Source organism: Canis lupus, chromosome 7 (assembly GCF_048164855.1).
Source record: "Canis lupus baileyi chromosome 7, mCanLup2.hap1, whole genome shotgun sequence".
Lineage (NCBI taxonomy): Eukaryota > Metazoa > Chordata > Mammalia > Carnivora > Canidae > Canis > Canis lupus.
The window spans coordinates 11396963-11411741 of record NC_132844.1 but is presented as its reverse complement, the minus strand read 5'-3'; the positions used below and the strand labels follow the sequence as shown (position 1 = coordinate 11411741).

General features: G+C 30.7%; 1 long non-coding RNA gene across 1 annotated transcript in view; it reads right to left on the bottom strand.

Annotated features, from left to right (window-relative positions):
* The window catches only part of LOC140636229 (uncharacterized), a 320561-nt gene that overhangs the window by 66616 nt on the left and 239166 nt on the right, over positions 1–14779 (bottom strand). The gene's annotated exons all lie outside the window — the stretch shown is intronic.

Here is a 14779-nt window from a genome sequence, read left to right as displayed (position 1 = left end):
ATGCTATAATGATTTGGGATTTTCTTCTGCCAAAAGAAAGCATGAACATTTATCTATCAGGTGAAAGCAAGAATTTAAGTTAAATAAATGTACAGTAATACGTGAATTATGCATGTCATCGTCATCATTTTATTTACTTAATCCATATTTCTGGCTCATTATTTCTTTGAGCTGCTCCACAAGAACATGGTTCAATACACATAACAAACTATATCAAGCAAACTTTAGAGTAACTGATTGGATCAATTTAAAATTACTGCAAATATAAAATCTCTATATATTTTTTGAATATTAAGTGAAATTCACTACTGTTTATTACAAAATAATTGTATTTTAGCATATATATAATGGGCCACTATTTGATTGAGAACCATACGGATTAGATAACCGCCTTTACTTAATTAACAAAATACAATATGCCCTGCTTTCATATTCCTGGCAACTTATTTTTTGAAATATTCATATGTATATTGGTAGGTGTTTGGGAAAGGTAGAGGAGAATAAAAGAAATAAATAAAACAAATAAATGTTTAAATATTCAGCAAGAAAGAACAATTAGTCAATCTATGACACAATTCTAATGTGAATAGCATTTATTTATTACCTTGAGCAAATCCATATGCCTTGACCTTAATAGGAGTTAGCAAGATGCATTAGCATTTTGGTCCATGAAGCAAAATAATACCTCATTGTAAATAATCCAGCACATTTCCATTTTCACTTGTATTCTTTGAATCTAATTATTACATTTAAAGCCACCATTCTAAAAATGATCATCTAAAAATATTTTTTGCTGTAGGTTTATATCTAATTCAAAAACTATGCATACTTTTTATTATTCATTATTCTGATTATTATCTTACAAAAATATGAACTATGACCTGAGCCTAAGGCAGATGCTTAAACAACTGAGCCACCCAAATACGCCTGAAATATGATTTTTTAAATGAAACTTTATGTACTATACAATACCTGCTTCTAACACAGTATATTCTTTTCTTAAAACCAACATAAAACTCCATCAGCCCAATTCAATTTTCAGAAGCTTTACATTGTGTGTTAATTATTTCACCTCTCATTCAAACATTTAGCAACCCCTTTGTCTGAAAATAATTCTATAATTTGAATTTATTTGAAACACTTAGTTTTATAAGAATAGTTATCTATATATTTAGAAAAATGTAACATGGAAAATTATTTCTAATAAAATATAAATTCTTCTGTACCATGTCACAGTTTCTCTTTGCAAAGGTAATCACTATCCAGACCCTTCTAAAATTATGCATATATCTCAAATATCTCATACTGTGTATCTATTATTCATACAAGTAGTAAGCAAATTCAATACATTATTCCACATCTTGCTCTTATCGATAATAAGTATTATATAGTTTGGAAATTTTTCCTTCATGCCTCTTACAATGATTTTATTTTTACTATCAGCATATCATTTCTTTATATTGATATAACAAAATTTATCTAACCAGTACCATGAACATGTAATTAAATATTTTTTCTGGTATTCAAACTACATTGCAATGAACATCTTAAGATGTATGACAGCATACTTTGCAAGTACATACAAACTGCATATTTCTAGCAATTAAATTGTGTATTAAAGAACATATATTCTTTTTTTTTTTTAATTTTATTTATTTATGATAGGCACACAGTGAGAGAGAGAGAGGCAGAGACACAGACAGAGGGAGAAGCAGGCTCCATGTACTGGGAGCCCGACGTGGGATTCGATCCCGCATCTCCAGGATCGCGCCCTGGGCCAAAGGCAGGCGCTAAACCACTGCGCCACCCAGGGATCCCAAGAACATATATTCTTAAGTTTGATTGAGATATATTACTAAATTTACCTTCATGAAGCACTGCAACAACTTAGATTTTCATAAAAAAAAAAAAAACTGAATTTAAATGAACCTTGAGGTAATATGAATCCATTATTCTCTATCCTATCCATGTTAACTTCTCTGTGCATTGATTAAATACACTACTCATTTTGTATTGAATTTTCTCATCATTTAAAAATATTTTATCCAAATCTTACAAATAATGGAATAGAGGGAATGCATCCAGGATTATTCTGAGGCCAGCATTACCCTGATACCAAAGCAGGATGAAAACAATACAAGAACACAAAGTCTACTTTGTCCAGTGTAAGTATTGCTACTCTGGCTTTCTTCTAACATCCATTTGCATGATAAATGTTTCCCCATTCCCTCACTTTGAATCTAAAGGTATCTTTAGGTCTATATTGAATCTCTTGTAGGCAACATATAGATGGATATTGTTTTTTTTTAATCCATTCTGACACCTTTTGATTGGAGCATTTACTTAATCCATTTACATTCAAAGTAATTATTGATATGTATGTGTTTATAACTATTTTTTTTTTACTGATTTTGTTATTGTTTCTGGAGATATTCACTGGTCCTTTTTCGTCTTTGCATTTTTTTTGTCTCCCCTTTGCACTCAAAGAGTCTCCTTTATTCTGTATGTTGGCAAATTGAACAACAATAAAAAATAAATTTATTATTAAAAAAATAAATAAAAACTTTAAAAGTCAAAAAAATATTTCTTGCATTGCTGGTTTGGTGGTCATGAACTCCTTTCGTTTTTGGTTTGCCTGGGAAATTCTTTATTTATCCTTCTATTTTGAATTATATCCTTGCTGGATAGAGTATTTTTGGATTCAGATTTTTCCCATTCAATACTTTGAATAGGACATGCTACTCCCTTCTGGTTTGCCAAATTTCTGTTGAGAAACCTCCAGCTAGCTATATGGGTTTTCCAAAAAGTCATGCACTTCTTATGTCTTGCTGCTTTTAAGGTTTTTTTATTTTGCTAATTTGCCAAGATATTTTGCTAATTTAATTACAATATGTCTTGGTGTTGGACTGCTTTTGATGGGGGTTGATATTGATGGAAGTTCTCTGTGCCTCCCAGATCTGGATATCTGTTTCTCTCCCAGATTAGGGAAGTTTTCTGATAGTATTTCTTAAAATAAATTGTCCCTTTTCTCTCTCTTGTTTTGGGACTCCTACAATATGAATCTTATTACATTTGATGGAGCCACTGAGTTCTCTAAGTCTATTCTCATGTTGCTTAATTCTTCTCTTTTGTTCAGCTTCATTATTTTCCATTATTTTGTCTTCTAGGTTACTAATTTGTTCCTCTGTTTATTCCAGCCTCCTGTTCATTGCATTAAACCTGTTTCCAATCTCTTTTATTGCATTCTTCATCTCTGATTCATTCTTTTTAACTCTTTTATCTCTGGTGGTAAAAGTCTCACTGATGTCTTCTATTCGTTTCTCTGATGGTAAGAGTCTCACTGATGTCTTCTTTTCTCAAGCCCAATGAATATTGTTTTGATTGTTGTTTTGATGTAGTTTTAAATTCTCCATCAGGCATGCTACTTCTATCTGTTTTTCTTAGATCTCTGGCTAGGGCCTTATCTTGTTTCATTTGGGATAAATTCCTCTGTCTTGGCATTTTGTTGTTATTATTATTTTTTTTTAATGTTTGTTAGAATTCATCAATGAAATCACATAGACTTGGCCTTTTCTGTGTTGGGAAATTTTTGATTCCTAATTCAAATTTCATTCTTGTTACTGTTCTAAGAAGATTTTCTATATTTTGGATTCCAGATTCATGATCCAATCATGGTATCTTTATGTTTTTATTAATTACTTGTTTCTGTTCCCTAAGGTTATCTGATTTGTTATTCTTAGTACATAACTGTTTATAGTAATGTTACTAGATTATGTATTTCTGTGGTATATATTGTATTGCTTTCTCTTCCATTTCTCATTTTAATTTTTGAGCCTTCCCTCTCTCTCTCTCTTTTTTTTTTTTTTTTTTTTTTTGTTAATATAGTTAAAGCATTGCCAATTCTGTGGGTTTTTTTTGTTTGTTTGTTTGTTTGTTTTGTTTTTTTTTTTGTTTTTGAAAAACTGGTCCTTACTTTCAAAGTTATGCTATTAATTATTCTGGTCTCTATTCTATTTATTTCCAATTTTTCCTTGTTATTCCCATCCTCTACTAAATTTCAGCTAAGTTTCTTCTTTTTCTAGTTTTTTGTGGTGTAGTAACTAATTTGAACTGCTGTTTCTTAATATAAACATTTATAGCATAAATTTCACTCTATCATCTGCTTTTGCTGCATCCCATATGTTTTGGAATATTGTGTTTTATTTTTCTTTTGTTTTAAGACATATTTTGACTTACTGTTTGATTTCTTATTTGGCCCATTGCTTGTACAGTAGTGTGTTGTGTAATATATACATATTAAATATTTAATATTTATATTGTAGATTTCCTAGCTTTTATTTATTGTTGATCTTTAGTTTTGTACCACTGTGGTTGGAGATTATGCTTGGTATGATTTCAGTCTTCTTAAATTTTTAGTATTCATTATGCTTCTTTCAATGCATTTCAAACAGGGACTTCTGTGTGTGCTGGAGGAAAATGTATATTCTACTTTTCTTGGAGGGAATGTTTTATATGTATCTTTTAGATCATGTATTGTGAAATATGCTTCAAGTAAAAAATGTTCTTGTTGATTTCTTAGCTGAATAATGAAATTTGTTGAAAATTTAAAAAATAAGATAAAGTTAAAAGAATTTTAAATACAAATATTTTACTATGCAATAGACTCTTATGCAGCCATCAAAAAGGATGAGATCTAGCCACTTGCAAATCATGGATGAACCTAGAGAGTATTATGCTAAGTAAAGTAAGTCACAGTAAGACAAATACTTTATGATTTTACTCATATGTGGAATCTAAATGACAAAACAAATGAATACACAAACCAAAAAAGCAGAATAAGACCTTTAAATACAGAGAACAAATTGATGGTTGTTTGAAGGAAAGGTGGTAGGCAGATGAGCAAAATGGGTGAAGGGGAGTGGTAGATACAGGCAACCAATTATGGAATGAGTAAGTCACAAGAATAAAAAGTCCATCATAGGGAATATAGTTATGGTAGCTGCATTTCTGGTGAGCATAGCATAACGTATAGACATGTTGAATCACTATGTTGTACAGCTGAAACTAATGTAATGTTATGTGTCATATATGCAAATTAAAATAAAATAAGTATGTTTGAATCCTCTTCAAGCCCCTTTAAAATTTTCATAATCTACAAAAATGATGGCTGGAACTTGATATTAATTTTGGATACATCTTATCTAGGGAGAGCCTTGGAGTAGGCTCATATCTCACAAGAGAGAAAATCCACTTTGATTATGTGCTCATTTTTATAAAGCATGTATGAAACATTTATCTTCCTCACAGACTTTAAAATTTTGATAATTCCGGGATCCCTGGGTGGCGCAGCGGTTTGGCGCCTGCCTTTGGCCCAGGGCGCGATCCTGTAGATCCGGGATCGAATCCCACGTCAGGCTCCCGGTACATGGAGCCTGCTTCTCCCTCTGCCTGTGTCTCTGCCTCTCTCTCTCTCTGTGACTATCATAAATAAATAAAAATGTAAAAAAAAAAAATTAAAATTTTGATAATTCCTTCAATGTAAACTGATGTTCTATTCCTAAACTTTCTATTAGGACCCAGAGAGCACATAGGTTTTACCTTTCATAGGTCTGCCCACATGGGTGACTGTGGGGTTGGAAGGGACTCAACTCATTTCAGCCCTTTAATTTCCCATAATACAACAGAAAAGAGCAGTAGCAGAAGAAATCAATCCTAACTTATCCCCTGTCGAATATCAGCAAACACAATGTCACAAAACCAATGTGAAGAAATGAAGAATAGATTTTCTACTGACATTTGTAAAGTGTTTGTGTCAAAGTATTTTTCTAATATAGAAAAGGTTAGATTTTAACAAATTAAAGCACATATTTCTTTTAAACAGTTATGTTGGTCATTTGGATTAATTTTAGCTTTTTTCTTATGAAAATGTTTTACTCAATGGGATCAGATGCAATATTTTAATTACTCACCATTAACACACGCATTACTCTATAATAAGCATGTGGAAAATTTGTAAGAACATATTTGTCAGATTATAAATTTATCTACTATAATTAAAAATAGAATCATGTCTCAAATTTTTAGTTTCTGTCAACTATGTATTGCTAGTTTCCCTTGCTTATTAAAAATGATATACTTCATTCTATCCTCACAGCTGTTATAGATGTTTCCACATTTAATATGCAATTTAAATAATTGTAAATGATATAATTAACATAAGAGATTATATTATTTGAAAATATAAATGATAATATATTTATAATATTAACATTTTAATCAACAATTACACCAAAATAATTGCTTTTCAACACTTTTAATTCTACTAGTATTTATTGAGGACGTAATATCAATGACCGTCTCAGTAGAAAAGAGTACATATAATTCTTAGTTACAGGAACTAGAGATTCTTGGAAATAAGTGGCTGATTGCAGAGCTAGGGCACATATAGTATAAATAGTGACCCTGGAATATCTTGTGCAGAAACTAGGAAAATGCTCTAAGAATTATGGGGCAGGTCAAAAAGTGATAGGAACTGACTTAATCTGGAAAATTTTGAGTACTAAAGAAATAATATTGCTTGAAGGATTGTACATCATTAAATAGCAAGAATTAAGGAGTTCATACAAAAAAAATGCAGAAACAACGAGACAAAGATTCTACATGTCAGTAGAATGTCAACTAGTAAAATGGAGAAATGACTGAGTAAGAAAAGCATTCGATGCTTCATGCAAGAATAGAAATAATTTTTTTGATGTAAAATTATCCCTCAACTTATTTGGCACATATTTTGTGGGGAACAGGACATTGTCACCACACACACACACACACGCACACACACACACACATTTATAATTAACTTTAAAGCATGGATTCCTTGCAGACAACATATTTAACCAAATAATTAAAACTAGTATCATGAGCAACATGGGACATAGTCATTGAGTACCTCTTGATACACATTGTATGACAGAGAAGCAGACTGCATCACTTCTGTGGTATTGCTGCCCAAATCTGTATCTAGTCTAACCATGGAACATAATATGAGGAATATAAAAATAAAGTAACTATCATGTACTCTTTCAAAATATCCAAGACAAAAAAAGGGAAGATTGAGGAACATTTCCATATTTAAGAAGTTAACTAAAGAGGTATGACACTTACATGCAACCAGTGATCTTGGATTTAATCTAGCACAGGAAGTGAATGAGATCTCTTTGGATGTTAGTACTTTATCAGTGTTAATTTTCTGATTTTGATAGGTATTATTTAGGGAGTATTGTTTTCAGGAACTAAACAGGAAGTATTTTAAGGGTTATCATAGACTGTGTCTGATTTCTTATATCTTTCAGAAAAATATAAAGAAGTATGGAGAGAAAATAAGACAGAGATCAAAAGACACAGAAACCAGTAGAATACTGAAAATTAGGAAGTCTGTTTGTAGGGCATACAGGAATTTTTTTAAACTGCCTCACAAATTTTCTGTAAGTATAACATAATTTCCAAAGTCAAAGTGTGATAAGGAGCAATAAAGTCACATGGAGGATTTTCATATCTCACTGCAGAACTCCTGAATCAGAATGTGCATTTTTAATAAGGTCTTCAGGTGATTTTTATACATATTAGTATTTGGGAAACACTTCCTTAAACATTACTTGGGTGGGGAAATAGGGCATAAAAATCAATTTTATTTGTGAGTTTTTAGATTTAATAATGATATTATGGAGACATTTAAAAAGAGGCTTTTCTTTAGGAGATTTTGCCAAAATATTTACTAATAAAATGCCATAGTGTTTGAAATTTGCTTTGAAATATTATGTGGTAAGGATGAAGTTGATAAGGGCATAGTTTAAATTCAGCCTGTGGTGATAATTGTTACACCGGGATGAGAGTACATTGATTTCACTAGGCTAGTGTTTTTTTGTTTTTTGTTTGTTTGTTTTTGGATATGGTTGGACTCTTACAAAATAAAAAGTATAAACAAACAAACAAAACATATCTTGATAATAAAGAACATTAGTGAAAAATAAGAGGAAATGATTAATTTCCTTAATAGGGCATCTAAAAACAATGTCCAGAGAAGACAAATTCATTATTATTTAACATTTTTTATATGATTTCCTTCTGTATATTTCATATTTTCTTTTTCCAATTAAAGACATTACCATCATAATAAAATTAGATTCTTGCAATAAGTAAGACTATACAGCGGACTAAACAAAAACAAATTAATATTGCTTCATTTTAAACTAGTAAATTGTTCTATAACAAATGTTCCAATCTATGTTTCATTAGTAAAATGACAACAAGTACTATCATGGGAAAAGAGAAAAATGTTAGAGGCAAATGTATAATTTAAAACGTAATTTCACTAGGTTAGGTGACAGATAATGATGGCTTGAAAGTCGGTCACTTCCCCCCAATTTTAACCATACTGGATTTTTCTTTTATTTTTTTTTGAAGGTTTTATTTATTTTAATTTGGGGGATAGGGGGGGATGGAGCTCTTTTTTATTATTTACATTGTATTTTTTTATAGATTTATTTTTTATTGGTGTTCAATTTGTAAACATACAAATTGACAAATTGACAGTGCTCATCCCATCAACTTCTTTTTGGTAATTATATTTACAAAAATGTATATAAATATGGTATCCAACTACTGTTAAGCTGGGTAAAGTCTCTCTCCCACCTAGATCCTGTTTCCTCAAGTGGGAAAGGTCAATAATAACAGTAATACATAAATATACACTATATTTATTTATATATATACACTATATTTATATATATATACACTATATATATGTATATATATGTATATATATACACTATATATACACTATATATATTTATATATATACACTATATTTATTTGAGGTTAAAGTAAATAACTGACACGAGAAAAGTAAATTTGAAAATTTTAAAATGATATGTAAATAAATTACCTCATTATTTAGTCATTATTTTTCATACCGGATTCATGTATTTTGCAGCATTTTAAAATGATTTATTCAATAACTGCACTCTCTGTACATTGTTCTCTGAGAGTTGTAAGTAAAAAGGAAAACATATAGCAGGTACTTATTATCCACGCTTACTTGATATCTAGAACTACATTAATTAATACAAATGTTGCCTGTCACTAAAAAATGACCAAATTATAGGGACGCCTGGGTGGTTCAGTGGTTGAGCATCTGCCTTTGGCTCAGGTCTTGATCCTGGAGTCCCTGGATTGAGTCTCACATCGGGCTCCCTGCATGGAGCCTGCTTCTCCCTCTGCCTGTCTCTGCCTCTCTCTGTGTGTCCCAATGAATAAATATAAAAAATAATAAAAATAAAAAGTGACCAAATAACCAATGGCTTAAGGAAACTAGAATTTTATTCCTGTATCACATAACACAACAAACAGAAGACCAAATGTGATATAGTGATTATATGGTTGGAGGCCCAGAGTTCTCTTCTCTTTTGCTAAGCTACTCTTTAACTATAGGTTCCATCATCATCTAAGATGAACAACTTCTGTTCTCACTTCAATATCCCACCCAATAGGACAATAGGAAGTACTAAAAAAAAAAAAAAAAAAGTAAAGCACAATTATTCTCCTTAAAAGCAATACTAAAAAATCACACATATATATATATATGATATATATATATATCAGGTTTTTTATTTTAATATTGCTGATCAGAAAGTAGTCATATGATCCTATCTAGCTACAAGAAAAGCTGGAAAATATAATTTTTCTTCTGGATAGTCATAGCTAAAATTCGAGCACTTGGTTACCAAATGCAGACATAAAAAATTAATTATTTTAATTGAATATTTCTGTGGGTATTTTAGAATTTCTATCCTAAATATTTTAATTTTAAAAAAGAACCCAATTGTTTATGGGTTCAGCTATATAAAGGTTGAAACACAAAACTTAATATATATAGGGGAAGTTACTGAATATGTAACCACATTGTTTTCATTTTATGGATAAAGAATAGTTGGAAAACACAGAGATTACTCTGTGTCTCTTCCCCAGAGGAACAGGATAGGTCATTAAAAGCTAATAATAAAAGGAAGTTCTTTTTTAGTTTCTAGTTTAATTTGCTTTCTAAAAAGCCAATTTTTATATATTAGAAGAATCACAGTTGTGATTTTTGTCATATGTTTATATCTAATAAAGTTTTAAGACAAACATTGCTAAAATACATTTGAGGAATTTCAGGCATAAGTACAAACCTCATTTGAGTTATATTCTTTATTTCATTGGAAAAACTTTGGTTGGATTGAGTCCTACATAGGGATCTGTGCTCAGTGGGAGTATGCTTGAGGATTCTCTCCCTCTCCCTTTGACTCTCCCCCACTTGCACCCTCTCTCTCAAATTAATTGATTAACTTAAAAAAAAAAACAAGAAATAACTATTTCATTTACCATTATTTCTTCCTCATGTACTATCCTAAGTACATGGAATTAAAATTATATAGGTATCTCCCAGGGGAATTACATGTAGAAGCAAGTGTTCTAAGAAATTGGGATAACACATAGAATGCAGTATTTTTCAGATTTCTCATGGGAAAATGGTAGATACTATTTGATTTGCTCCAATTAGGAGGCAGCCATACTGTATTTGTTATGACCAGAATCAAAGTTCTATTAGCAATGTATAAAGCATGGTATTGTCATGAACAGGGAAAGTTAAGGAAAATCTGTTTCCCAGGAAAACAATTAAAAGAGGTTGGATAAAAGCAAAATAAAAATAAAAACGCTCTCTGTGCATGTGTTGCTTAGTTGGCTAACGAGAAAATCAGGGTAAAATGAAAAAGCAGAACCAGCTTTACTTGGGAGTAAAGCAAGAATTGAGTGGATAATATCTGGGAAAATTCTATAACCCCTACTCATTATTTTTGGACTTACATTGGGCAGAAGAGAAAAGAGGTAAGATCAAGGATCTATCCGGTTTGCAAAGCACTTATGGGTGGATCTCCAAATACCATCATATTCCCTATGAGTATGCATGAGAAATATCTGTGCTGTATGGAAAGACTCAACAACAAAAAAAAATCCATCTGGTCTTGACATCAAGTACTAGGGAGAAAATAACAGCAAGAATGATGTCCTCTGAAGTTTGTAAGCACAAACTAATTGACAGTTTCCAGACTGATTCATTTTCCCCCCATGGTCTCAAAAATTCTAGCAGATAATATATTTTGAAGTGATCCTGTATTTGAAATGCTCCAGTTACCCAAAAGAGCATAATTTCAACCCCAATCTCTCAACTATGGAATTGATCCCCAGTGTTTATCTCACTAAGTATTTAAGCAGGTTAGCTAGCTTCTGTGTGCCTTAGTTTCCTCATCTATAAAATGAAAATAATAAGTTCCTGTCTTATACAGATTTTATGGAGATTGAACAATTTATATCCTTTTTTTTTAAAAAAAGAAGATTTTTAAAAGATTTTTTTAAAAAAAGATTTAAAAAAAGAATGAGTGTGTGCTCACAAAAGGGGGAGGAGCAGAAGGAGAAAGAGAATCTCCCGGAGACTTCCTGCTAAAATTGAGTCAGATGTTCAACTGATTGAACCACACAGGCATCCCTGAAGAATTTATATCTTTTTTTTTTTACGATTTTATTTATTTATTCATGAGAGACATAGAGAGAGAGAGGCAGAAACACAGGCAGAGGGATAAGCAGGCTCCATGCAGGGAGACCTATGTGGGACCCGATCTGGGTCTTCAGGATCAGGCCCTGGAATGAAGGTGGCACTAAACTGCTGAGCCATTCGGGCTGCCCAAATTTATATCTTAAAAAAAAAAAAAATGTGAAAGAGGTCAGAAATAGAGACGTCACTCAATAAATATTACTTACTATAATTATTATTATCATTATTAATATTGAAGTCGATATTTTAAAAATATAGATACACACAAACTTGCTGGGTCAAAATCTGGTTTGTGGCATGACTATTTCCACTCCTTAAAAATTTCATAGGTAGTTCTAATGTTCATCATATTTGAAAAAATATTTTAATCTTCAATGGCTCAAATCATATTTAAGTATTTCTGTCATACTAAAATTGATGTTTTTTTTTTTTTTACATCCTAATAATCTTCTTCATGGTAAGGAAGCTTCATTTCATTCCATTATTAACATGACTTTTACACAAAGGAGATATGTTTAAGATGTTAAAACTATATGATTTTTCTCCTTCAGATAAATGGATGCATTAATAATTTTCTTAAATTTGGGGGTGCCTGAGTGGCTCAGTCAGTTAAGTATCTGCCTTCAGCTAAGGTCAGGATTCCAGGATCCTGGGATTGAGCCTCAGGCTCTCTGCTCAGTGGGAGGCCTGCTTCTTCCTCTCCCTCTGCCACTCTCCCTGCTTGTGCTCTCTCAGTTTCACTCACTCTCTCACACTCTCTCTCAAATAAATAAATAAAATTTTTAAAAAAATAAAAATAATTTTCTGAAGTTTTGACTGTCTTCCTGACCTAAAATAATTTTAACCTGATTTTACTGTGTTCAAATGTTAATGCACAATTTGTGTTAGTAAATTTATCATTTCTATTGATCTCAAGTCTATAAAGTTGTTTGCAAACATTTTTTTGAAGAATACTAGTTCAAAAAAAAATGTCAATAGCTGTTCTCCAAAAAATTGATTATATGATTAAATATATTTTGAAAAATGTAGCTGAAATGAATTTAAATAACTCTCCTTACTGACATTTACAGTTAATTCATTAATCTGGATTGGAAATACTCAAAGAACAGTTATATTAGAGAATGCTTCTAAGATTTCTTTTATGGAGGACAGTGTAATATCTTCACTTTCCAGAGTTCTTACACTTTTTAGAAGTTTAGTTATTTCTAGGGTCATTTAATTTTGTTTTGACAGGGAAAAAAGGCAAACTAGGGCTGAAATCATCAACTAAGTATTGAATCATAGTTTGAAAATTAACTAAAACCCTGGCAAATATATAGAAAACAAACACCTCAGTATTTACAGACGTGTGATCACTTTTTCCAAAAATGTTATTTGATATATTTTAGATTTATTGGTGTTCCTGAATTAAAACTATCTATAAAATATAGGAGGCCAAATTTTAACAACCATTAATAATTAGTCTTTTCATTGTTGCTCGAGATGTTTTCATGAATATATGTGATATATATATACATATATATGCTTTTGAACAATTAACTATATTTCATAATCCTAAATATAAAAGTTCACATTCCATTTGTCAGTAAGCTAAGAACAGTGCATTTCATTTTATATCTTCCCATAAGGTTTGGCACATATGTTCTCATAGGATAACAAAACACCTAAATATTTTAGAACTTGCCTGATTAATGCTGAATATATATATTATAGATATAGTATATATATGTACATATATATACACATGCATAGTATATATATATAGTTAGTATATATATATACTAATTAAAAGTTATATAAAAAGTTATATATATATATATATACAATAAAAAAGGTTAGTGTATATATAACTTTTTGTTAGTGTGTATATATATATAGTATATATATAGTTAGTGTTTTATATATATACACTAAAAAAAGAGTATATATATATATAGTTAGTAAATATATATACTACTTTTAGTTAGTATATATATAGATGTGTGTATATATATAATATAATATATATATATACACTAACTTTTCAAAGTCAGTGACTAAAGTAATGAAATAATCTAGATTTAATTTTCACTTAATATAGAAAAGGATTGGATATCAGCCCGTATTCAGATTTATTAAGATTCAAAAATGCTGTCACAGCTCATGTGTACATGGAACATTAGTCATTCATTTTGTTAATCTAACATAATATGGAGTATAATTTATCAGGACATCAAAATAATAGCTGTTACTCCATTTTTTCACTTCCATAAGGACATGCACAATAGACTCCGCAGCTATACATGCACTCTATTAGGGCTAATTGAAAATAGATGGTACAATTAACCTGCTTCTTAGTAAAAAGCATTAACACTTAATGTAAAAGTCTAATCACAATAAAAAGAGGCTCACAGTGGAAGGAAATGTGGTGAATAATTCAAAATCATCTGATTTTCTCTTACAAAGTAAATTAAAGAAAGAAAAAGTTAATATAACAACACCCAAAGCAACAATTAAATCATTTGCATTTCTAATCTTTGCTTTCTTTCTCAGATATATTCCTTTTCAGAAGACTCTATAGAGGATTTCACACAATGATTCCAGGTATTTAGATGCAACCTAGTAGAACTGAGCAGGTGGTCATGGAACAAGTTGGCTGTAGAGGTGATCTAGTGGCGATCTCGTACAACACAAGGTATGAAAATTAACAGGCAAACTCTCCTGTAGTAGGAAAAGCTGTCTTGATTACTTTGTCTTTACAAATTCCATGAAACATACAATTTCTTGATGATATGCTAGGACTATAGCTCAATAAGCTCTTTAAATATATCAAAAATATTTTTTTTCACTTTAAAAAAGTCATCCATAAATGGTGATCATTTCAAATTCTATCACTTTTAATTGTCTTACAAGGAATTTCCTTTTGTTTTTTTTTTGTTTGTTTGTTTTTTTGGTTTTTTGCTTCTCCCCCTGCCCATGTCTCTGCTGTCTTATAAGGTTCTTAAATGCATTTGAACTTCTTTTAATATATCTCATAATGTAAAATAAAGTTTTTAAATGCAAGTTTAAAGTATATACTGAGAGTATTAACTATCTCTCTTGTGTTCTATACTTAGGACAAACTTCATTAGTCAGTCTTTAACGGGGAACCTGGGT